Genomic DNA, 25,312 nt, shown 5'->3' with positions numbered 1-25,312 from the left:
AGTTGTTTAGTACTTGTGAGACCACTGCTTGCCTGAAGTGTGTGTTTGTGTTGATACGCCCGGATGTGTCTGTTGTTCACTGGGTTTGGTCTACTGCAAGGTTTAAACCTGATGTCCACTGCTCCACCCACTTTCATTTGTTATGGTAGCGTCATATTTTATCGCTTACTCGCCTGCATGTTGTAAGAATACCAAACGTTATTTGACGCCCACAGAACTAAGTTAGGATCTCTAAGATTCCACTTGAATGCATAAACTTTTAACTGCGTTTGTATAAATATCTATTTCGTCAGTTAGTTTATATAATCACCACAATTCTACCATATATCTGTTTGTAAAATAAATTAAGTAAATTTCGTAGTTGTCCCATTTTGGTACTAATGGGCTATTTCTTCGAATATTCAACAATAAATGAAACGTAATTTGTGAAGGTTCATGTCGTGCACATTTCACAATTTTGAAATTACGTCAGCTAAGTTGGGTTCAAATATTCTATTTGTCATTATTTTGATCTGAACTTTTTCCTTCAAAATAAGAAATCAAGATATACAACCATATAAAGCACCGCTGTATTTCTTGGTTGTTTATACTCTAAGATATTGTTTCTTTAAAAAATACTAAATATAAATGTGTCCAACCATCGTGTATTTCCTGAATTTATTATAGGCCTAGTTCTACTTTCATTGTGGCTTACACCAACATTACAGTTTTTGCGTTGTGTTAATACAGCTTAATGCGTTTTTGGACTGGAAGCAGAATTCAACTTCGACCTGCAGATTTTCAAACTACGATATGTTGTAAAATGTTACTTTTTACAGATAATGTGCAAATTTTGTTCATCATACTACAAAATACACGTCCGGAGGGGAAGGAATCAGAATAGATGAAGCTCCTTCCTCCTTCAGCTGATTTTATTACAAACTTCGTACAGAGGTAAGGTGTTCTAGACTCAACGGAGTTTAGAGATAAATCTTACATACTAAATGTAGCACAAACGAATGCAATTTGAAATTTATTAATCCGTATACAATGTGTTTTGCTGTTGTCTGTATTCTTTTAAAAAGTCTTCATTGAATTTCATTAAAATTCAAATTTTTTGAATATAAAATATGACAAAGTAATTGTTTTAACCAAGATCATTTATTACAATTTCTGCACTATGTTGTCCGCGTCATATTTCGTGGAGGGAGGCAGGTTATTATGATTTGTCCTGCGCATGCTCTGGCCAACACTGCTGTCCAGAACAGCATTTCTCCATTATAACCACATATAAGCACTGTGTACATGTAAAAATGAAACGAAGGCGACAATCAGAATATTATTTAATCTGTGACTACCTGCCTTGCTATTCCTTTGCATGAACCAAACCAAACTCACTGCTACGTATCACAGCTGCCAAATTAACTGAAGTCCACAATATTAGGGAACAACTTTTTGTTGTGAAGATTTCCGTCTTCTGGGTTGTTGCGCTGTGTAGTCCGGTCGATGTTTACCAACGTTTCAGAGGTCATACTGCCCCCGTCATCAGGGCGATGACGGAGGCAGTATGACCTCTGAAACGTTGGTAAACATCGACCAGACTACACAGCGTAACAACCCAGAAGACGGAAATCTTCATACTCACCGCTGTGAGAACCTCAAGTCTTACAACTTTTTGTTGTATTCGAAATGATCAACCATCACTGAACTTTCCGGCATCTTATTGAGTCTGTTCGTGACAACTGCATAAATTTGTTTTGCACCAGGAATTATTTCACTTTCAGCTGACAACATACAATCATAATAACACTATGATACAAGATATGCTACTAGATACGTCACTGGTCTGGATTTTGTGGGAGCTTAAGTCAAAGTAAAGTGATCTTTCGGTGATTTTCGTTTCTTGCGTATATCGGAACGTTGTAATAAACAGACATGTCACTTCCAATTCACCCTTTATAACCAGATTCCACCGCACCATAAAGTTGAAATAACATCGATAAATAATCAACTAATCGAATAATCCATCATCGCCTCCACAAACTTCGTAGGAAATGTTTTGAACCTAAGTACATAGAATCAATCAAACTTCATAATTGAAAAACTTGATTCTTTATACGCATTCTCCATCAACTCTGACATTGATTCATAAACCACGTTGTTGGGGTACATTTTTGTGCTTATTTCAGGCACTTTAATCAATCATCCAGTGTACCGTGTAAAGCGTTACATCTTACAATATTGGATACACATAAATAGTCTATTATTATTATTATATTTCGTCACATTTTATAATGGAAGTAGTGTTCTGTGTTAATAGTGTAGATGTGTGTTTCATCTTTGTAACATGAATGAAAGATAACGAGATGGCCAGTGTATGTAGGACGCATGGATACAAATTCTGACCGGAAACTTGTACTACTTGGGAGACCTAAGCTTGAGTCGGTAGAAAATATGAAAATTTATCTTTTATAATATGTGGGGAAGTGGACTAGATTCATGTAGGGATTCAGTGACGGGATCTTGCAAATTATGTGACAAACGATCGGATTTAATAAAAGACGGGTAGTTTCATTAGATGAACAATTATTTATCTTCCCAGTAACGCCTTTGCTCCGTACAGTTGGGCAACATACGAAAACGTAGAACACGTTAAGTTACAGCTTTTAGTATTATTCTTAGTTTGAATTTTGTTTTTAATGACCATTAACATTTGAAATGAGGTAAATATAAACAAAAATGTATTACATCGAATTCATAAAGCCATACAAGATTTGCTTATAAAATGGTTTGTAATCTCTCTCTGTTCCCACCACACATACCCCACAGTACCGCATCGACACTTTTGAGGACGAAGTTAAATATCAGAATGGGTGGCTTTCGGTACAATGATTTTTTTATTTTGAGTTCTATGAAAATTGGCGCGTTAATGTCAGGGTACAGAGAGACAGGTACAGACAAGACATGGGCTTGTTGTAACAGTTCTGAAAATGTGCTTTATTCGTTTAGTATTTCATAAAGCTGTAAAACTGTTATATACTGTGTCATGGTGGTAGGAACGCATGGCGGAGACACTAGACACATCACACTTTACTAGATAGATGTATTTGACCATTCGTGACCCTATTTAACGATAGTTACAACTGCTTATCTTTTTATGACATCGATTGAGCTAGGAAGATGACCATGTAGGATAAGTATATTTAGGTAGCAGAAGGCACTGTGTATTTCAGTCCATTATTGTGGAATTTACTTTGAACTGAAGAAAACCATGACAAGTCTCAGTAAGAGTGTCCTGCAATCTAGCCGTGTTCAAATAAAGAACTTTACCTCTAGACTGTCCTGCTCGATTTCTGCTGGATGTGAGTAAGATTCCTCGATGTTACCACGGCCTATGCCTGCAGCTTCGTTATTAAAGCATGGAGGGTGCAAAGTGGAACACTGCCAGCATCGCTCGCGGTTAGCTGGTGCCCTGTTGGCACGTGTTATGGACAGAATATGATGGCAGGTCGGGTATTAGTTAATTAACCTGTTTGCCCTTAGCTTAAATTTAATTATTTCGGTACAGAATTATTAAGCCTTATTGAGTTACATAATCTGTTGGAATTTTTTTTAGTAGTTAAATGTTTCATTTCATTTACTTACTCTGCAAAGTTGGTAATTAAACAGGTATTGCAACAATTTTGTAATTGCACATGCATTTTCATTCTTTGTGGACGAATACAAATTTCATAAATAATATTACTGAATAATGTATAAACATTTATGAACATGTGGACTACACATGTTGCTAGTGGTGGGTAGACTATAGTCTAATAAATAATTAACATACTTTTGTGTGGATAGTTTCATTGAAGACTCAGTTTAGTGTGACGTTGTCTACGTTAAATCCTGGAATTATATATCGTGTGCCTCTAGCATTATGGGTAATAATCAGTTTCCAGATCCCCCAGTTCTTTAAAAACACTCGGCCGAAATCATTGAACCGGAGTATGAAAGTTTGTCCATTTTAATATACAGTGCCAGTCGGAAGAAACATGTTAAAGAATAACTTAAAATTCTAGATATTAGGTAATATCGTAATGCCTATTTTTATACAAACAACCATGCTTCTGACGTTATTCAAACTGAGTTACATTAAAATGAGTTTTCATGTTCAACGTATTGGTTGTTGCGCTGAGTAGACTGGTAGATATTTACTGACGTCTTAGATGTGCTTGCTACCTCCGTCATTAGGGTAATGCTGCACCTTATGCTGCCTCATTCAACGCCCTGATGATGGAGACACCGGACACATGTGAAACTTCGGCAAACTTCTACCAGACTACACGGCGCAACAACCCAGAAGACTATCATCGTTTCGTTACATCAGATAAACAATAACTCTGTTTTAAATTAACATCTTAAATGTGCTTTACATGTCTCTACATTATCCGATAATTGCTCGCCCTTGGTTGTTTAAAGAAGCTAGTCGTTGATGGGATAAATGCGGCCAAAAATTAGACGTGACACTGTTATATGGCGGAAATAAAAGTTGCCGCTGTCGAGGGTCTGAGTGTCCCTTACGGCCCTACATTCTGTAGTCTGTGGTCTGTTTCATTCGCAACAGTAAATTTAATTTAATTATTATGTATCATGTTTATGCGTTCTTTTAGACGTACATAAAACGAACTCAGTGGGAGGAGCGTGTATGTGCCTGTCTGCTTGTTTGCGTGATTCGCCTTTGAAAGTGCCTATCGCATTTCCATGATACTTGGCATCGGGGATTAAATTGATAAAAATCATCTGAAATTGTAATTGCTTCCCACCAACTGCAACCTGCACAGTACGTGACGTCTGTATTGAAAATCAAAACATTCCTCAAAAACGCCTATTCATAAGTCAGTACAAAGTATAACCTGTGTCACACTAAATACTGTTTTGTTTAAACACTTTCTTCGGTGTGTTGATATGATAACGTACGAGGAATAAATTTGTAACTTTAATTTGCTTGTTAGTGAATGCTGAAGCTGTAATTTGGAAATTTAAGTAATTAATTTAGTGACCTCCACTGTAAGGACGTAAATTTTGATAAAATTAAATTGGGAAGGCTCCATGAGAAGCAAGCAGTAGCAGCTTGGATCTTGGGGGCCATCTCAGCATTTACTTAGAGATAGAGGAAAACCAAGAAAACTTGTGCTGAGATGGCCGGTCGCAGGAATTGCGGATTCATACTGACTACTAGCCAGCAGTCCGACAACACAAAAGAATATAATATCCTCCTAGATTTCCCTAATTTGATAGTGCCGTAGGCTTTATAGGTAAGTTTCATTACGTTGGATGCAATAATAATGTGTAGAAGGTCCGTGTCTGTTTCGATAATCTTATTCAGCTGTCTTCTCAGTCGTGTGGCTTCTCGGTCTTAATACAGAGCAGGGAGAGCCTTAAATTCTGCCTATGGACTGGATCCTCTGGACCACCCCCGATGAAAAGGCTGCTAAAATGAAGAGCATTTATCTGAACAGAACGTTGATTTATTTGGTTGTTTGTGAATGTATGGCACATGTTAACACCTCTCCGTAATAGCAGATCAGTCCACTAACAGGGAAAAATTGGGGTCATACTGGCCAAGTTGCCTAATTTGAGGATTATCACTGAACTGACTTTTAAAATTTAATTTATGTACTAGTGTCCTGATATGGCTTTTTGTGGTTTCCAAGCCAGATTGCTCAGTTGTAAAATTTCGATTGAAATTAACCTTCGAATCTTCTTAACAATTCTCATTACCTTATTCCGAAAAACGGCCAATTTATTGAGATGCGTTTTGGCCGCATGTTTCGACGTAGGGGCTGCCTGTATTGCTATTGGTCGTATGATGGTTTATAGATTATAAATTCAAGGCTAATGTTGTTGGAGGAGGGTTTGTTCAGGATAGGGTGGAGGTGGCTGGGTCTGTAGGTGGCTTTGCTCACTGCTTTATTTATACGCGATCTGTAGGTCATTTAAATAATATTTAGGAATTCAATCCGTACCGCAAAGAAAACGCCATACTTCACAATTACTAAGATCAGTTGGTTACTGCTGTGTAAGGAGACAGTCGATGTTTACACTGAGAATCATACGAAACTCATTAATACAAAGTTCTGAGCTACATATTGTTAAACAAGGACGTGCGCAATATTTTTAAATTCAAAAATTTAGCCAAACACATCAAGTTTCATACATATAAACTGTAGTACCGAAAACCGTGTTTCTGAAGACACCGTGGAACAGATTAGGGAGAGCTTCGCTCGAAGTCCACGCAAGTGAACGAGACGTGCATCTCGGGAAAGTGTGATTCCACATGTGACTGTGTGGCAAGTGTTACGAAGACGTTTACACTTAAGAGCGTACAGATTATCCATGGTGCAAGCCATTTCAGATGGTGATAAACTGGCTCGTAAGGAATTTTGTACGGAAATGTTACGGCGGGTTGAAGACGACGAAGGATTTCTGGTTTCAGTAATTTTCAGTGACGAAAGCACGTTCCATGTCACTGGTAAGGTCAACACCCACAACTGCAGGATTTGGGGTAGTGAAAATCCACGCGCCTTCCTAGAACATGTTCGCGACAGTACAAAAGTTAATGTGTTTTGCGCCCTCAGCAAAGATAAAGTGTACGGCCCCTTCTTTTTCATGGAGAAGACCATTACCGACATTGTGTATCTGGACATGCTCCAACAGTTCCTCATTCCTCAACTTGGCGAAGATGACCAGGAAGGACGCATTCAGTTGCAGCAAGACGGTGTACCCCCTCATTACCTCGGAGAAGTGCGCGAGTAACTCAACAACCTTTTCCCAGGTCGGTGGATCGGTCGGTCCGCATCAATATCATGGCCACCTCGTCCCACGAATCTAACACCTTTAGATTTTTTCTTGTGGGGATTTGTTAAAGATCGAGTGTACGTGCCACCCTTACCTGCAAATGTGGCCGAACTCCGAACTCGAATTACCGCCGCAGTTTCTGAAGTGACACCGAAGATGCTACACCGCGTGTGGCAAGATATTGACTTAGGATGAGACGTCTGAAGTCACATTGAACCATAAAAATCCGATGGACATAAAACTTGAACTTTTTGACTACATTTCTATGTTCTGAAATTATATGTTTCTCCTATCAGTTCACCAATATCTGGCCCTCAAATTGTAAAGCTCTTTAGTCATAATACGTCACACAAGTGCTAATTTTTGTGATAATGCATTTATGATAAAAATGTTGGAAGAGGTGGATTTTTAACGCGAATACCATAAAGAAAGCCAGGTCTCTAGTTTGGATGTATCATCTTCGGTGAGCTCTAAAAACTTACATCACGGTTACTTGTACACATTTTTATATTACAGTCGTATACACTGTACGAAAATATATGCTTTTGTTATAAAAAGTATCATCGCAGGAATCTAATACAGTAGTCTATAGACATTTAGAGTTTATATAGAATCCTCGGCTTCAGGAAGTACGATATTAATTTGTGGTTATTTTATACACAGCGGTAACCATTACACACATCAAAATGGACGTTGGAATCAGAATTCTTTAATTTATTAAAATCCCAGAATTCCATTCAGGTTATTACAGACTTTTTCAGATGTGTTTTTGAAAATATATATTCGAATATTAGAAATTGGCTTCTTCATCTGCAGCAGCCTCACAGAAATCGGCGGTTTTCATTCGAACTCCGTATGGTGGAGCTCCGACAAGTTCTGTTGAGTTTCTTTTTTTTCAATCTGATTTGATCTGTGTTATTTTAAGGGACTTTTTCTTCCTACAGATCCAAATGAACTGTTCTGTATATCATTTTGTCCATTTGATACTCGTACTAAGCCAGCATGACTTATGATTGTCTCATTTTCCTTTACTTCATATTAAATATCACTCAGGAGTTTAGTCAAACCTTTATTTAAATTTATAAGCAACAAGTCTATTATACCAATATTACCATGTGTAAGTATGACTCAATTCAATTTTTGTTTAAGTGTTACCTTTTCGGGTGCAAACTAATTTATAATCTGCGTACATGATTTATATTTTTAAGCCCTTAGGCATTTTTATGAAACTCCCTAAGTGATTCTTGTTACCTGAATATTGTTACGTGTATATTTAATTGCTTTAAAGGCACGAATTACGAAATGGAGTAATAATATATCTGGCTATGTATCTCGGTAAGTATTTATGAGAAATTTTAATGTCCTGAGTAAGCGTTAGGCCTATATATAATACTGTTTTTGTGTAGGCTTATATTGCAACTGGAGTCACCCACGTACATTTACGAATTTTTGTGGGATACGCTTCTCCATTCACATCAGTTATTCGTTACATTGATACAACTTAACATGTGCACTTCGTTCATACATTCGATTCTCGCCATCATTTACTATTGTAAAAATAATTTTTTTACGTTTTATGTCTTACGAAAAATATTCATGGCACTTGATGATTTAGAGAAAGTCGCTAGTAAAATGGTGAAGTGCATTAAGTGTCCAGCCTTCTGCAGTCTCCCGTTCACTTAGTTATTAAGTGTGCACTTCAAGTACTTAAAGAACACAGATTGTCTGTGATTAAATTAAGCGCGCCTTTGACCTTTCTTATACCGTTTCTTTAGTGCATATTCATTATCAGCGATTATGGAAATGAAGTTAATAGTAAACTGAAGGTTGTTTGAAATTAAAAAACCGTTAACAGGTATAACTGTACACCGAAGCTTTCATACGAAAAGCGTGAGATTTGAACGCGTGTCGTTTGAATAAAAAACGTGTAGTCGAAAAATATTATCTTTACACATCGTATTCGGTAAGTTTCGAGTTTGAATTTGGGCCGTACACATTCATATCTAAGCTTGGTGTGCCTTCCCTACCCATAAATGCACTCAGATAACAGACTCCGTGAAGCATAAGCCCACGTGAGAAGCTGATAATCGCTTAATTGATTCAGAAATTCCATTCCACATATGGAATTCAGAGGTTTATTATATTATTCAGAACAAGATTTTGCCGACATTGGACCCTATTATGAGTATGAATTAATCAGTTTAAGTTCCAAAATGTTTTTGTAGTAGTCCTCGTTAAAATAACCCATGATCATGTGCTCCGTCTTTAAATTCAGAATTCATAAGTTGTTGTTGCTGGGCGTTGCATAACCTAAGTTCAAAGAGCATGATTAGATATACGCAGACCAACAATAGGTGAAATATACAGCTTGGCTAGGATAATTGCTCTAGATTGCGTCGAGAAAGCAAACAGTTTGAATATCTTTAGCTTCAACGGCTATATTGTCAGAGATTTTCAATGTTGTTTAAGTTTCTATGGGCAGATGCTAACGAACATCGTAACTAGTGGTTAGGAATCTTGCTTCGTATTAGAGAGGTTCCATCTTCATGTGATCCAGACGTTTTTTCTCAGTTACTGCAGGAAAATACCTCGATAACACCTTAAAATAGCTCACGACCGCTTACTTTCACTTCTTTTCCAATTAATTATTTTCAGATTATTATATAATTCGACTGTCTATAATCTGAGTTATTGGCAGCGTTGTTAAGTAAACCACAGATGAATAATAAACTTCTGGATTAGTACCCTTACTCTTTTACCATTCATTATTTTCTCACTTTTCGCTGTCTAAACTTTGAAGTTAAATGAGCGATACAAGGTACCACTGCTGCCTCGTGTCAGTCAAGGGAACTCAGCTCTGTTTGATTCGTCCCCGCTTACTGGGTCAATACGTCACAGAACGAACACACAAACACAATATCCCCTCCAGCCCACTCGACATAACGTGTACAATAAAATAGAACGTGTGAACATATATCCAGATTAAATGGAAAACCGATTAGCCCGTAAAGTTAAATCCTGCCGCGTGCGTTTAATTTATTTGATGGTCTGTTATTTTGTGGGTCTAACGATTTTTCGTACCGTTGTCAGAAAGGACAGAAGCGGACAGTACTGCCACATTTTTAACAGAAGCGAATTATTTTAATTATTATACGTAAGTATGATTTTCGCCTTGGCGACAAATACTTTGGCGCTGCTAAGTAATTGTTACGACCGCTTTGTTTGTCCATCAGACAATAAACGAACATCTTGGCTGAGTGTTCAGAAACCTTATGTGCCGCCACAAGCTTGCCAGTATGCCACGACGTTTTTAAAAAAAATTATATTCACTCGTTATAGTAAGAAACAGGTAATATCTCATCTTCCGCAATTATAATTCATATTACACACACAGCACCGACACAACTCTAGTTCATTAAGGACAGTGTTATTGAACGTGTACTTTGTTTCTATGTACCTCCACTATTATAGGACATCGATTTAGTTGTATATGTATATATTACATATGGCAATTTACCTATGTTTAATTTCGTATCCGTTTGCGTGAGGCTAATTTTATGGTATACCATCACGTGTGTTTATCAAATTAAGATGTGCCACTGAAAATAGTTTCGGAAATCTGTCTTTGCGCCATAACCAATCGACAAGTGATTTGTAATAATTGCTTTATGTCCGTGAATCATGTGCTTTCCGCGTCTGCATTCAGCCTAGTCCTATGCTCTGTATTTTAATACTTCATTCAATTTAATTGTCGTTCTTGTAATTAACCAATGAAACAAAGCGGATACTTTACCACTTTGAATAAATTACCATATTAAGTGCAAGATAACCTGATTTAAGATGGAGCACGTCGCTAAAATTAACACTGTGTACTTACAATCATCTATATAAAGTAGCGTCCTTTTAGAGAAGCTATAATCGTTTATCTAGTCAAGAATTCATCATTATAAGTATATTAGCGTGTTTATAAGAGCCCGCCACTGGTCGGTATTGTTAGCCAGATGAAACCTGTCCACACCCTCACGCCCGATGCCTGTAAGATCCATTTAATATTGTCTTCCATTTACCCTTTTGTCTTCCAAGTGTACTCAAACGTGTTTCTCTCATCTCTCCCATACGTGCTACATGTTTCATTTATGTTAACCTTGTTCTCATCACCCTAATAATATCTCGTGAAGAGCTCAAATTATGAAGCCCAATTTGTAGTTGTCTTCAGTCACCTCTTTCGTCTTCTTAGGTCCAGATATTGTCCATGTGACCTCCTATTGGTGATGTTATTCAATGCATAGTCGGCTATATCTGGAACATTCTTCATCATGAATTTGTGTACTATGTATTGCGAGCGGCTACATCTGACGGTAGAATTACGAAATGTAATTATCTCTCCATTAGTCTTCATTATTTTTATCGAGGTACCCTTCGCCTGGCTTTGTAAAAACTGACATATACCGAGCAGTCAATTAATATCGTAGTGCAGACACAAGTTCCTGCTGTAGATTAAAAACCAATACACCCAAACAGGATATCACAACCACACGCTGGAAGTTCTGAACTTAATTAATACGGTATTGAGTTACTGATACCATACCGTTAGCCCTCTGCGAATTTAGCCTATACATAAATTTGCATAAAATGGGGTAAAATGATCAAACCTCGAGTCACATATCACAAATGTACACACACAAAGCATATGGATCATTTGACACGCGATTAATTACTCGAATTGACATGAACAGCTTCATGTAATTAGGTGGTAGAACAAGCGTATTGTTTCTAGTGTGCAGAATAGCTAATCGGTTTGCATAACCGTATATACAGAGAGTAGACTGATTGAAACAACCATAGTTACAGTCATTTCATACGTGAAATAGGGAAGTAATTCAAAAGTGAACGCAAACAAACGTTGCACATATTCGTACACGCATGCCTGAATACTGGGACATGCCGTACATATTTCGGATAATTCCGAGGGAGTAACGCAGTTTTATTCAGTGGAGTGGTTTATCAACTACAAAGCATTCTATGTAAACAAATCACAGTGGAATCAAGACATAATAGTAAAAGTGATTGTGTGTTTTAGCTACAGCAGATAGCTAAATACTTTTTTTATTTGAATTTAGATTAGGTCTGTATGTTGTAGTTGAAACTATTACACAGGACTACCAACACAATTCCTCCTTTGATAACGTATGGAAGTGAGGTTGGTAGCAGAGACGCTGTACCGTATACAGTAGATGGCTGTGTTTTGGGTGGAAATTGGCGAGGATTAATGGTTACCTTCCCACTTTGCTATCATAATTTATGTAATAACCATGTTTTCTTTCTGATTATTTATTTAGGAGTTTCGGTTTGTTTAATTTTTGGAAAGAAAACAAATTAACTCACAAACATAGGTATTCAGGACTCTGCTTATTAAAACAATTTATATACAAGGATTATTTAAATTTTAGTTGACGTAATATCCCAAAATGATTTCGTATTGTAGAATTATAATCTTAGCAGAAATAATTTCCACATATACAGAACCAGTCAAATGCCGTGACAGGAACTGTGATTAATTTCCGTTTTAAAGTCGAGAGTACTGCAGTTTTTAAAATAAGTGGTGAAATATCGACGCCCAGATTTCATTTGCGAAACGATACATCATTTACACAAGTTATACAGACAATACTGTGAATTCTTTCACTCTTACTTACGGTCTGTCATGGAAGATACCTGAATATGTTTGTTAGCTTGAAGTTCAGATTAGTTTACTTTGCCCAATGTGCGGACACGACGTTAGATGTTTCGGAGACTGCCCTGTGTCCATCTTCAGGTGGCAGGAAAGGTTAGGTACTATCTGGGAACCATAGATTAAATTTCCGTTAGCTTGTAAAGTAATTTATTTAGATTTGTTTAACAGAAAAGTCACATAATTCCTTCATATGCATAGTAAGATCTTCAAATAAATGGTAAGATACTACAGTCCCTCAAGATATGGTTTCTCAATTTTATTTATCTCGCTTTCAACATTATATAAGTAATGCTAGTGAGATAGGATTTCTATAATAAACTAAGATCATCTTAAAACAAATTTTATGAATATAAATATTATATTCATTTCCCGGATGCGTAGCACATATTTCTAACATAATCTTACAAATAAAGAAATACATTTTTAATTCAATATGGAGGATATGTACGATCACTTGGTAGGCTACGTAGAGAGGGAGAGAGAGAGCGAGAGAACTGTTGTTTTATTTTCTCTGTATTATTCATTTTTTCTTCCACAGTAGTTACATCAAGGCTATTTGAATCCATCCTTATGACCTTCATCCTGTACTAATCATTTATCTCCGGGTATAATGAGAGTGACGATCTCAAACAAGGAAAGAAGATGAAGTTTCAGGAGTTAAAACGAGAAGCTGTGAATAGGGAACACTGGCGAACTCTTTTTGGGCAGAACAATGGACCTGTCGTCAGACAGAACACTAAATAATAATAATAATAATAATAATAATAATAATATAATGAGAGTGGTGTTCAACTAAAGATTTTAATACTGCAGCGATAACAGTTTCCTTCTGGCCCTTATAAATGTCTTGCGGGCGACGTATTGTGGCAAAATTTCATTCTTGTGGTATGTGCTGGTCTCAGCGGCCCCATGATATAAAGGCTGTGGGTCTCGGTCTCTTGGATACTTCAATCGTTTACGAACTCCACTCAATTTACGGATATTTGTACTCTGTTTTTTTGTGTGTTTTCCTGTTCTGTGACAGTCTGATCACTTGTCCAAGAGCCCTGCCAAATGCCTAGCGGATTCATAATATCAGATGTAATTTGGAAATGGAACATGTCACAAGGCCTAATCGTAAAAATTGATGATGGTGGTATGAATGTACGCTCTTATAATTCTGTTAGCTACATGCACATTTTTATTTAGGTACTGGCAAATATCACTGCTAACGTTGGTAGACGTGATACATCGAAGAAAGTTAGGGAACATGAGACGCTTGGATGGCATTCTGGCTTTGCACCTTGAAGCAATTTCGAGATTAAAGTTTCAAATGAGAGTAGGTTGGTATGAGTGTGCAGTGTGTGTGTGGAGGGACTTTGTTTGCTTAGTGCCATTTTATTGCACTCGCTGGAGGGATGTGGATATGGGTTGTGTACGCTAAGAACTTAATATACTGGGCTGCCTCTCACTGTGTGCTGAGTGGAGTTATTGGGGGAAACTTCGTACATGTCTGCTTGCCTGTCTTGACTGTCTCGCTGGCTATTGGTGGCTGCCTGATCACTGGATGGCTGATTTGTTAGCTGGATAGTTCATTGAACGCTTCCATGTTTGACTGAATACCTCAAATCTCTTGTCAATTGCTTGCTGGCTGCCCGGTTGATTATATTTCAGCTTACTGCATAGTTTACTGAATGATTTAGTGCACGTGTGATTGAACAGTGTCATTTCATAATAAGCTCGTGTTTGACGTCGACTTGTGTTCTGTGAAATGACTGGTTCTAATTTCAGAGCTGTTCGGCCGATTGCTAAGTGACTGGCTTCGTGACTGATTGCTTATGTGAGAAACCCATTTTCTGATAACTAAAGTGATTGATATTTTTCAGGAAATATAGATTATGCCTGATAGAATATGTGGTATTATTTGAATTAATCTTTTTCTGGTTGATTGAACCTTGAATATTTAACAATTTACTAGCTTATAATAAAATTTTCTGATGGCTGATGTAGTTGATTGTATGTAGAAACAGGGGGGTTGTAATAGCACGTAAAATAATTCTCAAATGGTCAGCTGTAAGCTTAAGTAATAGGCCACTGCCCATTCAGTCGACGCAAATAATAGATTAATAAATCATCAGATTGGCTGGGTGTGCAGCATGTCCCCGCCTGATTGCTTACGTAATTAAGTTACTATTTCAGGCTCTGAGTTTCGATGATGCAAAGAACGTTTCTTAGGCCTTGGAATTATTATTATTATAACACGTATCTTAAACAAATTCTTTCTTAAGCTCAGACAGCGCACAGACAAAGAGTCGACTAAGTTTTGGGATAGGATTCCTTCGCTCTTCGCCCTCGTATTTAATGAATATCGGGGGACTCTTTCTCACTTTCTGTGGGTACAAAAGCGAACACTCGTGTGCACTCAGTGCTGAAGTCTAAAGTGCATTAAGTTTAAGGTCCACGCCCCTATGCGTTTTGTAGCGTGCTGCTTAGTGAGAGAGGTGGTTTCAACTTTGTGCTATTTGCAACTGTACTGTTTGATATATATGCACATAAACATTGACACTGATTTTATTCATAACTATTCATTGTATTTCTTTAAATATTCACCGCAGCAAAAATACTTCAGTTTAAAGGAATGAGTCGAAATGAGAACTATATTTATTTTTATATGCTAATTATTTATACGACAAGCTATTTATGAGAATATCGATTAAATTTCTACAAACTTCATATAAAGCAGCCGATATTACATTTACTCTGCAACGTTCAATTTAGATCTCTCTGTAATAGGTGTAATCGCAATTCGATCAGTTGTTTCGGAGAAAATATTGAGGACGGACAAAACTTACAGTTATGCGTTAATTTATTTATTAGTTGAGATTTCAAGTTCTCGCGGCTGTGAGTGAAGATGGCTATCTTCTGGGATGTTGAGCCGTGAAGTCTATTAGAAGTATGCTGACGATTCAAAGGTGCTTACTACCTCCATCTTCAGGGCTGTGAGCAACATCCCAGAAGACATTTATTGTTATGTATTTATGTAAAAAAATTAAATATCTAAAGTATTAATTTTGTGGCGAATAATTATTTCGTCTGTTCAATAGTCGACGAAAATTAATTCAGAATATAAAACAATTATTAAAGATACAAAAGAAATTGTCACAGAAATGGGTTGAAACCACTTCGTGAATGCGAGTTTATTTAAGTTTTCTAAAAGACGAAGTAATGACAGCCTACTATTTTCATTTTGAAATGATTCAAACTTTATTATATTTTTCTTATTATTGAATTCAATTCATTTATTTAAGAGCTTGACAACAGCCAAAAAGGGCAATAACAGCCAAGCACTAACAACAATACCGATAAATAATAAAAGTAAATATTACAATACAAAAACAAACAAACGAATAACTAAATATATAACTGTACAATATTATTAATGATAATAATTCAATTCATTAATTTATTACAAATAATTAACAAGTAAATGAGCTAAACAATATGCCTAAGTAAAATATAATTAAATTAAAATCAGTTCAGTTTTAAACAAAACATAGATAACATACAAAATAAAATATTATACTAAATAAGCAATAAAAAAGAACAATGATTATTGTTTAAAAAGCTGATTGACATCAGTAAGCAAAACACGATCTTTGTTAAAGATGTCGATGCTCCTACAGACTGCATTGGCAGCAGAAACACATCTGGCAGAGGGACTGGCCTTGAAATTACGTTGTACGGTAATGTAGTGAGAATATAACAATACTTACTTCCGCTGTGTTTCACTTTGGTGTTCATACAAATTTTCCTTTAATCCAACTTCCTGCTTGTTATTCAGTATCCGTGTTCAACATTATCTTGTACACCCCTCTTCCAAAGGATCGGATTTCGGTGTGTGTTTTTGATATCATAAAATATCCGCACTTAATTACGTTTGGATTCTGTGTACTAACCTTGTGGGTAAGAGCTTTGTTTCGAACCTCCTGGAAACAATGTGAAATTAATACCACAGCGTCACCTGTACCGCAGATTTGGTTCCTTAAAAAAATTGCAGACGCTACTAAAATTTATCACAGTATCTGCTCTGAAAGATTACGAAAATCATGGTGAACATTTTAAAAATATAAATATTGTGTTTATCCAGTCTGCTGAAATTTCATTTCTTCTGGTTGTTGCGCCGAGTAGTCTGGTGGACGTTTAACGAACTTTCAGAGGCCTGTGACTTACCATCCTGATGATGGAGGCAGCAAGAACATCTGAAACTTTTTTTAACTTTTACCAGACTGCACGGTGCAACAACCCACGAGACGTCTTCTAATGTCATTATTATTCCGTCTATTCTTGAAAGTGTTCGTTATCTCAGTGCATGATTGTAATATTACATTATGGCTTCTTCTTATGTCAATACGATCCCACGCAGTTGCCCCTCGTTATGAAACCATTCTTCCTTTTTTGTCCAGGCTGTCCATGTCGATACCGTCTTCGAATTATGACGGAATTTAATTGATAAAAATCTGTGGCGCTTTCTGAGTACTAAATTCCATACCAACTGTCAGTTCACCCCTGCTCTTATCTTGGATTCTTATTACTTAATTCCATGGAGCAGAATTCTTCTTGGGAAGCTGGATTCATATCGATAATGAAATTCCCCGATTCCGAAAGATTCATTACCATGTTCTGTATCTGGGTAGGGGTTCATCTGCGTCTGGGCAGATGAATCCAGTTTACATCCTTATAACCTAGTTCTATTAGATTCTTTTTAATATTATTCTCTTGTCTGCTCCCAGGTCCCCAAAGCTGTCTCTTCCGTTCAAAATTTTTATATGTATCTCTCATATATTAATTCGTTCTCAATGCATTGCCCATTGCATCATTCTTTATTTCATTGTCGTAATATTTGGTGAAAAGTAAAAATTATAAATCTTATCAGTTGTAAATTTCTATCGTGTATTTAAAATAAATTTTGACAGGCGTGTTTCTTTCGTTGGACAACTGTAGATGTTTTATTATGTATCTTAAGGTTTCGTTTCCTAGTATTTTCAGAACATTTTATTTATTTTTACTTGTTATAATGCTTCTTTACATAAATATAAATACTGTAAGTACAAATTATGAAATGTTGGTGCCGTGGTATCAAAGTATCGCTCAAACATTGCCACGAAGGGTCAACATAATAACGAAAAAAACACGCTATTCAACGTGGGGTTTCGAAACTCGGAACTTGTTCATGTGTGGAAGGTATACGCACACATGTTGAGAAACCTGTGAGCTATGATAAACTGAAACGTGGATTTATGTTTTTAGAGCGAATAGTACGTGAGATGTTTGCCCAGCTTAGGTTCATTTATGACTGACCCCACCCTTACCACATCATCTCGAAGGATCAGTACGTAGTTAAAAGGGGTGGGGTGTATCGGGACTGATGCCACGTCCACGATCCCATCAGTACAGTTTCAGACGCCTCTTTTTTCATATATTTTTCATTTATTATTTTTTCCTTCCTCGAAACTCATAAATCTCCTCCCTCAACTTCGCTCTGGTAATCATTTGTCTTGATTCCACGTCAGTTCTGAAAAGTCACGAAACTCAAAAATGGTGTGGGGGAGGCGACAGAAGGGACACCAGTCGAATTAACTGTTTCATACTTCAGTGACCACAAGCGTCGTGAATATAAACAGTACGCGGTCAAATATCCATTCTTCAAGAATTGTATAACAAAATATAGTTAGTGTGGCTCATAATGTAGGTTAGAAAATGTATACACGAGATTTAAGAAATCCGGGATTTGATTCGTTCACCATCTCTCATAGTTTTAGAAGTTTTTTGTTGTTGTGAATACGGTAATAAACAATCTAATTATATTCAAATCGGGGAAATTTCACTACCGGAGAGATATAAGCTTCCTAAGAAGATTCTGATACATCGTGCTCCATAGTTAATAACAGAATATGAAATGTGAGACGAATTTGGCGAACACTACATTGATGGACTTAAAGGCCCCAGAAACAGCAAGAAATGTATTGACTAATTTTGTTATTAAATTCCCAAGGACTCTGCTGTATGGAATTAGTTGATAAGGCATCGTTTTGCAATTGTTTTCTGACGCAGTATGGTGTCGAAACACAAATACTTAGTTCTCTCCGTTTACAGCTTCTGCACGGACATTTTAAAAGTGCTTTCATGTAGTCCATGTTGCGTTGCGACGTACCATAAGGGAGTTAATCGTTCCGTTTAAAGTGGATTTGTTACTGTGTTATGTGTTTCCTGTGTATCTTGGCGATTTATTCCCTATTGGAAAGTGTAGTAAAATGACATTGCTATCAATTTTTCCCTATTTTTCCTTCAGCCTTATGTTTCTGATACACTGACCGTGCAGCCTCGGGGCTGTTTTGGGACCGAGGAAATGGAATAGCAATGTGCCATACTGTCATATCTGCTCTCCCACTTTGTCTCCTCCCCACTGTCTCCCTCTTTTTCGTTCTGCGCATTCCTGATTCGTCATTCTATTTTTCTCTTTATTCTTCTGTACCAGTTGTTTCCTCGCAGATTATTGAAGTGTATCTTCGCGACTTTAATGAATGTTTGTCTTCAGATCACTCAGAATGACATGATTTTAGGCTCCAAAATAACGATTTGATCTTTATATTCTTAAAGTCTTCTTCGACACTAAATTATTAAGGAAATATTGTTAAGCGATCCGCGGTTGAAAAACGGAGAAATTGTGGAATACAATAACAGTGCAAGAAATAAAATAGATAAATAATTCTTGTGATATAATGAAATGTTCTCACAAAGAAAATTGGGTGGGATAAAAGCAACGGAAGTGGGATAATTATTGAAAAAAGGGACGTGATTTTGGAAATGATGACTATTCTTCTGGGAGAAAATTTGCAAGACGAAATTATATTTTGTTAATTATATTTTAGATTCTGTAGAAGGCAGGAGTTATTGAAATCCCTAAAAGAGAAGGGATGAAATTATAGCCATGGTAATTATAAAATGGAAACCTCCAGAGGAAAATTAATTAGAGTAGGGCTTACTATCTATTACATCTCCGGCCGATAAGTAAAGTAAATTTAATTAGACCGTAGTGGAAAACATCAAGAAATGGAAATCGGCTTAGGAGTAAGGACCGATCTTCGATATGAAACGTCGACATAGAAGAATATCTTGGGCCATTGTTTGGCCTCCGGGAGAATGGAGATCAGTTCTCATGCCGTAGATTTTTTCAAGGACGGGAAGAGGGTAATTCTGTGACAACAGTAGCCGCTGAGGCTGTTCGCTCCGACCTATGCTGCATGGGACCCTTGGGTTGTTTAGACATCATTTTCTCACACTGACTTGCAGTAACACATCGACATCTTCACCGCCCCGAGAACCTAAAATATCGCAATGAAACCCGCGTAGGCCCACAGACTAACCGAATTCAGAGGGATCTGAATATATTTCTGTTTCAGACAGGTTTCTATCAGCAAAAGACCAGCACAGTCGTTCATTTTATCCGTGTATTTATAACTGAAATCAAAGTCAGGATTATATCCTATGTAGGTCCTTTACTAAGCGGTGAAAATTATGCAATTTTTTCTTTCTTTCTGATTGGTGCTTCTTCTCAGATAATTTCTAAGACTCACAGTACGCAGCATATTTAATAAACAATAATAAATACCGAAGATATTTGTTATTATATTTCTTCATCACAATATCCGTCTATTAATCGTAATTTTAGTCGTCCGTACAGTCGATTTCGCTTCAACTTCTAGGATCAAACAGAATTTTTTAATAAGACACTCTTCTGGTTCGCTTAAGTTTTAGGTTTAGGTTCGTGTTTACTTTCGGATAGTTTTTTCTCAGTGACGGTAACTAGACAAACAGTTAACGTGCACTAAACACTAAACACTAAATAATAATAATAATAATATGTCAAGATTATCAGTGAGGGTTTTAAAATTCCCACGATTGCCCCATTTGAATTAACCCCTGGAATTTAAATTACAACTGAGTAAAAGCACTCTAAACCTCAGTCAGAGTAGCCAAGCAGTTAGACCACTCGTTAACGCCTACTTGGCCGCCTTTACAGGGACAGACTTGGCTGGTCTGCTAAACATCAGCCCTCTCCCGTCGGTTGTCCGTGGGTGAACTCAGTCAAGACATTCTCAGTCAGGGCTGTGATGTGGTTGGCGAAAAATGTAATCAACAAAACCTCATAAATTTGCTTGTATCGTCTCTACGAGAAATAGCAGTGTCCTGGGCGTTTGAATGGGTCTCGTTGCCTCAACGAAGAACACGGTGGTGCTCGTGTTCTTGATATTGATAGCAATCCTCAAGTCGTAGCCAGAGCTCCAGTCTACTGAGATTGCCTCCAGATAATCGACTAGTAGCAATGGACTACGGGGCGTGGCTATGAGAGCCGTGTCGTCCGCGTAGCTGGACAAGGAGCAGATTCCACTGTTGCCTCTTGGATGGGGCTGGTCAGGTTCGCGATGCTATTGTCCATTTCCTTCTCGTCGTTTACCACGGGATTCCCCGGGAGTCTGTCTTCAAGGCAGTGAAGTCGGGGCGGTCATTTACGTTTTGAAAGGATGATCGGCACGTGGTGTCGATAAGAACGGACAGGTACATCGGCAGGACGAAGTCCTTGACAACTTCTATATCCCGGACATCAGGGGTAGCGTTGTGTGTCTAAGGATCTGTGGTTGCTGATGTCGGCACTAACGCCGTTTTCAATTTAATTAATTTCGGGCGTTGTTACCTACAAGCAAGCATATTTGTTTAAAGGTGGCGACTGACTTGTAACATTTACTCGTAATGTAACATTCGCGGCGAGCATGTTACATTACACCACAACTGGTGAGGCGCATCGAATGCTCGTTTTGAACGCTCGGCTCGACTGTGCTCATGTTTGCTCCATTCATGTCATTCAATATGTCGGACGTGGAGGTTGTGTTATCTTTGTTTCATTTAATACGCTACTCTTATCTAAAGAACTCGTGAATGCTCGTTACGACGCCTTTCGACTGACTGACTGACTTGTAATGTAACACTCAAAGGGATTCGCGAAAAAACCGACAACACGATGGAGCGCCCGCGAGCGTGAGCAGCTCGCATCGAGCGGCTCCGTTCGCTGTCTTCACTTGTGTAATGCTCGATTTGTAACACGTTACATTACAGGCAAATGTTACAAGTCAGTCGCCACCTTAAGCTGAACAGCTGAGCGACATTAATTTTAATTTTTACCCCGTTAATAAGAAATGTCGAGTTTGGGATATTATTTACTTTACGGTTGGGTGATTGATTAACATTTGCTGTTAATTTGGTTATGGGACTTTTAAAAGTGTTGGTGTAATGTCGAGGTCAACCGAGGTCACAGGGTCAAGTGGTGTTAAAAGCGTAATGCGCTTTCGCTGGCTTGTAACTTCATTTTCGTGTCATCATTCATTTCTCTAAAGCTTATTAAAACTCGCTCGAAAGGAAGAAAGAATGAGTAGTGAGGGTCGAGGGGGAACACTAAGAAAAAGAATGAGGTCTATATTCAAGAGAACCCTTTTCACGATCCAACTAAACTTCTTAAACCAGAAAATTATTGGTCTGAATAGAAAGGGGAGGAGGTATTGTACAAACTTAAAGAAATTCAATGATATTGTAATTGGAAACGAACTTATCTCCAGTCTAGTTTGGTCTCACAAATTTAATAGATGTCGACTGATCGAGGATGACTGAAAAATTTCGTTCCTCTTACTCGAGACTGGTTAAATGTTTTAACTTAGATTTCATAATCTCATTTTAATTTTTCTTCTTTTAATCTGTATATCTTTATTGAAAGGAACGTGGAGCATTCTTATTTTCTGCTGATTCCCAAATATTAAAATTAAAATTATATGCTATTTTTTCATTCTTTATGTTTATTGTCAGTTCTGTTTTATTTTTCTTGTCATGTCTTTATTAGCAGTTTTTTTCCATGCATAAAGATTTCATGTTGTTCAAAATTATGGAAAGAACATGGCTGTTTAAAATAAAAACCGAATCACACTATTGTGAGACACAAACGTAAAGTTAATGAGTAAATAATTAGCGGTCAAGCCTTGTATTTAATTTCCCGTTGAGGGACCCCACAGACCACGAATTTTGCCACAGTGTAGATTTACTATTATGATGAAGTTTGAGTATACATGCCCTTTGCAGTCTCATTACTCTGTCATTTGCTTAATTTACTAGTATATAAATCCAAATTTGCATTCTGAACTTTACTACGTATAGCTTTCCGATAACGTCGATCTCATTCATATTTATTTTCTCTCTTTGTTAACAGCACGTAATTTTAGGAATTTTAATGCTGAATCAGTCAGTACATCCATCCATCCATCCATTCAGTGCTCTGTCTTGTACAGATTGTTTACTGATCAATTTTATGGCAAACATTTACGAAATATCACAGTCTAAGTAGTTACTAGAACCCAGTTTTCGCATAAAATAATATTTGACACATTTGCGCTGTACAGAGCAGAGATATCAGCTCTGTTGTCTAAAACAACTGTTAATACTTGTGATAAGTTCAGTTCTCTGCCGAAAATGAGTGTTAATAAATTTACCCATAATGCTAATTTATGTTTTGCGTATTAATGGTTTCGTCTGACTATGTAGAAACATATTTGGCTCTCCTCCTTTCGAGAAACAGTATCTGTAAAAGTATTTAAGTTATATGTTTCTGAAAATGTTTATTTATTCTTGTAGGATTTGAGGTTTTCACGGCAGTGAGTTTGAAGATGACTGTCTTCTGGGTTGTTGGTTTTCCGAAACGTCGGTAAACTTCTACCAGACTACACGGCGCAACGACCAAGAAGACAGAAGTCTTTATTTATTCTTTACTCCCATCGTATAGATAATTTAACCATGAATGAAAATTTTGCTTTCTAAATTTGGAACGATGGTTAGACAAAGTTGGCTTAATGATTGAACTTCTCATGACAGCTAGCTTGAGGAAGACACATTTGCACTCACCAGAAGAAACTTTGTAAAGACCAGTTACAACTTCAGCATATCCGCACTCTAGAATCTATACCAGGAATGGGGAATCTTTTCATGTTGGAAGGCCGCATTAATTTAGCTGTAATCAAATAAGGCCGCATTCAAGAAACTTCAATTAGATATACTTAAAAATGTACATTATTTTGTAAAAATCTAACTACTATGTACTTAATAATTTAAAAAAATGGAAACTATTTGTTAATTTTAAAGTTAACTAATCTTTTAATGACTATGTTGTGCCTGCTTTTTGTTGGAAAGCATTTGAATATTTGATTGCAGTATGTATTAATAAAAATAAAAGGATTTGTTCTGTAAAATTTGGATTCAGTCAAAAGGCCGCACTTGAGGACTTAGAAGGCCGCATGTGGCCTTAAGGCCGCAGGTTCCCCACCCCTGATCTAGACTGTAAGGAGATGTTTTATACCACCGTATAAAATGGTATGTTTCATATTCCTGGAGTTAAAGAAGCACAATTGTAGCTGCTCTTTACTTGTTATTCTATGTAACCAGCTAATTTATTTGAGTAGTCACTCAACTTTAATTAAATAGGTCATTAAGATTTAACTGTGACACTGTTAGTAGCTGCACTACAGACAGAATTATGTAACGTATAAAAGATTTAAATTACGGCTGAATTTACTTTAGTAACACAACAGCAGATAAACATATTTAGTGCAAGTTCCTTAAAAATAAACTATATGGACAAAACTTACAGTTGGTCAGTTGCAGTGAAAATGTAAAATGAAATTTGATTACAGATTAGGGTTGGGCGATATTACTAAGTTGTGGTTAGTCTACATATTTGTAAAATTTATGACACAGTTATCCGTTTTCTTAATAGAATCCAAATAAACCCAGCAGTTGATAATGTATATGGAAATGTAGGTAAGCTGTCGCTGTCATGTGTCTGTGATGATACTATCTTCTCTGGTGAGCGAAAGTTTGTGATACGATGCTCGTAAAGCGGTGACTGCTTTTATGTAGAACCTCGGAACTAACTCGACGTAAAGTACTGCTCTTAATGGCCCCATGGGGAACGCTCCTCTGCAGTTTAAAAAGGAAAATTTAAACCGTCGCATATTCCGTTATGTTCTACTTCAAGATCTTGAGAAGGCAACAGTTTTTTCTGATATTCTGGTCATGTAAGCATAGATTAGTTATAATTAAAAGAAATGTGTGACAATGTGTGTCTGGACGCAGAGGGTTGAAAAAATCTTATAAAGTAAGTTAAATGTGAAGACGTCTTCACCCGCAACTGAACACCGACACAGAGCTGGTCGCGTGACTCCAGACCCCACCATAGGCGTCACCATAGCCTCGTTTGAACTTCTTGCTACCAAAGTCACCACTGTTAGAACTTCATTTCAATTTTGTCATCATTTCACGAACGCCGCGGTTAACCTGTCAAGAGTGACAGATAGTTGCTGTTATATTAAGAATAGATTTGTCATAGCTGCTATAGGGTTTAAGACGCGTACGTTTTAGAACACTGTAATCACAGGACTAGAGTTCCTCTTCTATCACAGGCGTGTATCCACGTGTTTCAGTGCTGTTTCGTGCAGATACAGGCCTCCCGACGTTCCGTTACTCTTGCAAAGTTTTGTCGAGTAAATGAAGTAAAACGGCAACCGTTGTATGAAATAATACAAGGAGATCGACTGGCATTACATGCAGGTTTGTCGATCGGCCACGCTTTATACGAGCTGTTGAAAGCTATTGAAAAGCTCCTCTGATGTTTTAACGGTGAGAATT

General features: G+C 37.2%; 1 protein-coding gene and 1 long non-coding RNA gene across 11 annotated transcripts in view; both read left to right on the top strand.

Moving 5' to 3' along the window:
• The window catches only part of LOC110829632 (EGFR adapter protein), a 743,671-nt gene that overhangs the window by 372,643 nt on the left and 345,716 nt on the right, over positions 1–25,312 (top strand). The gene's annotated exons all lie outside the window — the stretch shown is intronic.
• LOC147872138 (uncharacterized) lies at positions 817–23,877 on the top strand. Its single transcript, XR_015537756.1, has 2 exons — positions 817–933; positions 23,267–23,877. It is a non-coding gene; the product is annotated as an uncharacterized LOC147872138 (long non-coding RNA).

The sequence above is a fragment of the Zootermopsis nevadensis genome, unplaced genomic scaffold (genome assembly GCF_977971745.1).
Source record: "Zootermopsis nevadensis isolate Lab colony 2312 unplaced genomic scaffold, Znev_1.0 Znev_ptg000030l, whole genome shotgun sequence".
Classification (NCBI taxonomy): Eukaryota; Metazoa; Arthropoda; class Insecta; order Blattodea; family Termopsidae; genus Zootermopsis; species Zootermopsis nevadensis.
Note: the sequence above shows the minus strand (reverse complement) of the source record. Positions and strands in the feature narration are given on the sequence as shown.